This window comes from Bos indicus x Bos taurus, chromosome 4 (assembly GCF_003369695.1).
Source record: "Bos indicus x Bos taurus breed Angus x Brahman F1 hybrid chromosome 4, Bos_hybrid_MaternalHap_v2.0, whole genome shotgun sequence".
Classification (NCBI taxonomy): domain Eukaryota; kingdom Metazoa; phylum Chordata; class Mammalia; order Artiodactyla; family Bovidae; genus Bos; species Bos indicus x Bos taurus.
Window position 1 is genome coordinate 21022815 of NC_040079.1, and position 5107 is coordinate 21027921.

A 5107-nucleotide genomic window follows, 5' to 3' on the forward strand; every position below is an offset into this window, starting at 1 on the left:
CTAAAGAGCCTCTTGATGAAGGTGAAAGAGGAGAGTGAAAAACCTGGCTTAAAACTCAGCATTCAAAATCTAAGATCATGGCATCCAGTAACATCACTTCATGGCATATAGATGGGGAAACAGCATAAGACTATTTTTGTGGGTTCCAAAATCACTGCAGACAGTGACTGCAGCCATGAAACTAAAAGATGCTCCTTGGAAGAAAAGCTATGACAAACCTAGACAGCATATTAAAAAGCAGAGACATCACTTTGTCAATAAAGATCTGTCTAGTCAAAGCTAATGGCTTTTCCAGTAGTCACATATGAATGTGAGAGTTAGACCATAAAGAAGGCTGAGAGCTGAGGAACTGATGCTTTTGAACTGTGGTGTTGGAGAAGACTCTTCAGAGTCCCTTGGACTGCAAGGAGATCAAACCAGTCCATCCTAAAGGAAATCAGTCCTGAGTATTCATTGGAAGGACTGATGCTGAAGCTGAAGCTCCAATACTTTGGCCACCTGATGCAAAGAGCCAACTCATTGGAAAAGACCCTGATGCTGGGAAAGATAGAAGGCAGGAGGAGATAGGGATGACAGAGGATGAGATGGTTGGATGGTATCACCGACTCAATGAGTCCTCTTTGAGGAGGACATGAGTTTGAGCAAACTCTGGGAGATGGTGAAGGACAGGGTAACCTAGCGTGCTGCAGTCCATGGGGTCGCAAAGAGTCAGACATGACTGAGCTGAGCGACTGAACAACTGAGGTCACCTTTTATGAAGCCCACATTACACTGACCCCTGGTGGCAGGCCAATGCAATGACATCAAATTAGATATCCTGTCAATAAAGGAATATGAACATGGAATATGACTTGACTTATTAGCAAGTGAAAAGTGAAAGTGTCTGACTCTTTGCAACCCATGGACTGCATAGTCCATGCAATTCTCCAGGCCAGAATACTGGAGTGGGTAGCGTTTCCCTTCTCCAAGGGATCTTCCCAGCCCAGAGGTCGAACTCAGGATCTTCCCAACCCAGGGATCGAACCCAGGTCTCCCGCATTGCAAGTGGATTCTTTACCAGCTGAGCTACAAGGGAAGACCAAGAATACTGAAATGGGTAGTCTATCCCTTCTCCAGCGGATCTTCCCAACCCAGGAATTGAAATGGGGTCTCCTGTATTGTAGGTAGATTCTTTACCAACTGAGCTATCAGCGAAGCCCCTTATAGCTTGCTGAGCTATGAGGGAAGCCCCTCAAGCAAGCAATAGCTTGACTTATTAGCAATAGCTTGACTGCAGTCCGTGGGGTCGCAAAGAGTTGGACCCAACTGAGCGGCTGAACAACAACAAAATTAGCAATAGCAGGTTTCTAGACTTGTAAGAATTAGTTTCCATCTTCCCAAAAATGTCTGTTCACTTTGTATCTACAGGCTTGTTTTAGTAGACTGACTTTTGGGCATTTGACTCTTTAGTTCAGTTCAGTTCAGTCGCTCAGTCGTGTCCGACTCGTTGCGACCCCATGAATTGCAGCAGGCCAGGCCTCCCTGCCCATCACCAACTCCCGGAGTTCATTCAGACTCACGTCCATCGAGTCAGTGATGCCATCCAGCCATCTCATCCTCTGTCGTCCCCTTCTCCTCCTGCCCTCAATCCCTCCCAGCATCAGAGTCTTTTCCAATGAGTCAACTCTTTGCATCCTTAAATTTGGGCTTCCCATGTAGCGCAGTGGTAAAGAATCTGCTTGCCAGTATAGGAGACACAAGAGACGCTGGTTTAATCCCTGGTTTGGGAAGATCTCCTGGAGGAGGAAATGGCAACCCACTCCAGTATTCCTGCCTAGAAAATTCCATGGACAGAGGAGCCTGGTGGGTGACAGTCCGTGGGGTCACAAAGAGTTGAATATGACTGAGCGTGCATGCATATCCTTAAATTCATCATGTAGGGTTCTCCATGTCTACAATGTCTATTGTTTTTATTATAGATACTCTGAAGCACACTGGATATTATCAGATGTTAAACTTCTTTTTCTCAGGGAAGAGGTTTTTCAAAGCACAGATGTAATTCAAACTGAATGTGAATTTCAAATAAATTACAGTTTTTAGTGGTGTTCAACTTGACTGCTCTTTCTGGTGACATATTTTTAACTTCTGAGTCAGTCTTATTTCCCATAAATGTCAGTTTTTTCACTGTATGAGTTTTTGTCATAACCTATACATAATATCAAACAACTGAGGTATAGTTCATCCTATTCTGTGCTCCTTATGACCTATTCAAAGATGATCGAATAGATTTAGAGAAACAGCATATAAGTTGTTTTACTGTAGTCCTGTCCTTTATTCCCTTCTTCAACGATTTACAAGTTAGACAAGGCTGTTCTTCTTGTCCCACATGTTGAAAATGTTACTTAATGGCAGACCAGCATTTTAACATCTTTTCTATGGCTATCAATAATGATAGCCACCTTGTAGGCACAGGTCTAAGGAAATACCCTCTTTCATTTCTGTAAAGTAAAAAATCTCATTAAGTACTTTGCATGTTCTGAGGAAACTAAAACGTGACCCAAAAAGTTCATTATGTTATCACAGGACAGCAAATCACTTTTTAAAATACAAGGTGTGCGACATTTAGGAGATCAGAATTTTTAAAAATTTTTTTCTGTTAAGAAATTGACAGACTGAAATATGCAAAAGTATACATTTTGTATTTTCATTGTCAGTCAACCATGCAGATAGATGAGCAAATATTTGGACAATGTATTAACAAATCTGGTTGATGTTTCCTGTGGTTTCAAAAATAATCATAGAAATCAAGATTCTCTGAAACCCCCTTTTTCAAATTCAACTACTTAAGAGCCAGAAGAAATGTATTTTTGATTCAGTGTATCATGTGATAACTGTTCAGTTCAGTCGCTTAGTCGTGTCCAACTCTTTGTGACCTCATGGACTGCCAGGCCTCCCTGTCCATCACCAACTCCTGGAGTTTACCCAAACTCATGTCCATTGAGTCGGTGATGCCATCCAACCATCTCATCCTCTGTCGTCCCCTTCTCCTTCTGCCTTCAATCTTTCCCAGCATCAGAGTCTTTTCCAGTGAGTCAGTTCTTCACATAAGGTGGCCAAAGTACTGGAGTTTCAGCTTCAACATCAGTCCTTCTAATGAATACTCAGGACTGATTTCCTTTAGGATGGATTGGTTTGATCTCCTTGCAATCCAAGGGACTCTCAAGATTCTTCTCCAACACCACAGTTCAAAAGCATCAGTTCCTCAGCACTCAGCTCTATAGTCCAACTCTCACATCTATACATGACTACTGGAAAAAACCATAGCTTTAACTAGACGGACCTTTGTTGGCAAAGTAATCTCTCTGCTTTATAATATGCTGCCTAGGTTGATCATAACTTTTCTTCCAAGGAGCAAGCGTCTTTTAATTTCATGGCTGCAGTCACCATCTGCAGTGATTTTGGAACCCCAAAAAATAAAGTCTGCCACTGTTTCCCCATCTATTTGGCATGAAGTGATGGGGCCGGATCCCATGATCTTAGTTTTCTGAATGTTGAGCTTTAAGCCAGCTTTTTCACTCTCCTCTTTCACTTTCATCAAGAGGCTCTTTAGTTCTTCTTCACTTTCTGCCATAAGGATGGTGTCATCTGCGTATCTGAGGTTATTGATATTTCTCCTGGCAATCTTGATTCCAGCTTGTGCTTCATCCAGCCCAGCGTTTCTCATGATGTACACTACATATGTTAAATAAGTAGGGTGACAATATACAGCCTTGACGTATTCCCTTTTGTATTTGGAACCAGTCTTTTGTTCCGTGTCCAGTTCTGTTGCTTCCTGACCTGCATACAGATTTCTCAAGAGGCAGGTCAGGTGGTCTGGTATTCAAATATCTTTCTGAATTTTTCAGTTTGTGGTGATCCACACAGTCAAAGGCTTTGGCATAGTCAATAAAGCAGAAATAGATGTTTTTCTGGAACTCTCTTGCTTTTTCCATGATCCAATGGATGTTGGCAATTTTAATTTGCCAACAGATGTTGGCAAGTTTAATGCTTACTTTTTTCATATTTACCATGTGTTTAATGTTTGCTGTATTAGCTATTGCCAGAGACTTGGAATTCCTACAATAACCTTATTTTTGTCTATCCTGTTGTCTTTGGGGTTCCCTAAGAACTACTTATCAGATAGAATATATGTCTTGCTTGCAGCTCTTTCAGCTATAAACTATGTTACTATACTGGAGTCATGTCAGTGTGGTGGTAAGGCATGGGGGAAAGGAAACATCTTGTAATCTTTTGAAATCTTAGTCTTTTAGTGGGTCTGTGTGTCCCTGGGCTGTGACCTTAGTAAGTATTTCTTGGCTTTTCTTCCCCCTACCTTTCAGTGGGAGGGGGCTGGCTGGGCAGATGGAAGAAGAGTAACATATATCCAGAACATTCTCCCTAACAAAGGTGTACTCTCCAAATCCAGTCCTTTATGTGTTGGAGGTAAAAGGAGCAAATCCCTTACTATGTTTACATCGTAGGTCTCTCTCTTCTTCAAAGAGTCGTTCTAGCTCTTATATATGGGTCACTTATTTTGAATTGTGTGTATGGTGTAAGGAATGAGCCCCACCACCTACTTCATTCTTTTGCATGTGCATATCTAGTTGTCTCAGTACCATTTTTAAGGCTATTTCTTCTTCATTGAATTGCCTTGGCACCTTTATTGAAACTCAATTGACAATGAAAGTAAGGGTTCACTTCTGCATTCTCAATTCTACTTCACTGATCTCTGTATCTACCCTTATGCCAGTGCTGCACTGTTACGATTACTGCAGCTTGGCAGTAAGTTTTGAAAATATAAAGTATGAGTTTGTGAACTTTGTTCTTCTTTTTTGAAAATTGTCTTGATTATTCTGGCCTTTTATATTACCACTGCATTTTAGATTCAGCTTGTTAATTTTTGTTTCTGCTGAGATTTTGATAGGATTGCACTGAGTCTGCATATCAATTTGGTGAATACTGTCTTCTGATGTATGAACATGGGGGAATCTTTCCATTTATTTAAATCATCTTTAATATATTTCAACAGTTTTCTAGTTTTCAGTGTAACAGTTTTCTAGTTTTCAGTGTACAAGTATTATACCACTTT

The 5107-nt window shown here is 41.0% G+C and overlaps 1 protein-coding gene across 2 annotated transcripts in view; it reads right to left on the minus strand.

Annotated features, from left to right (window-relative positions):
* The window catches only part of LOC113891181 (cytosolic carboxypeptidase 3), an 84142-nt gene that overhangs the window by 5003 nt on the left and 74032 nt on the right, over positions 1-5107 (minus strand). The window lies entirely within an intron of this gene.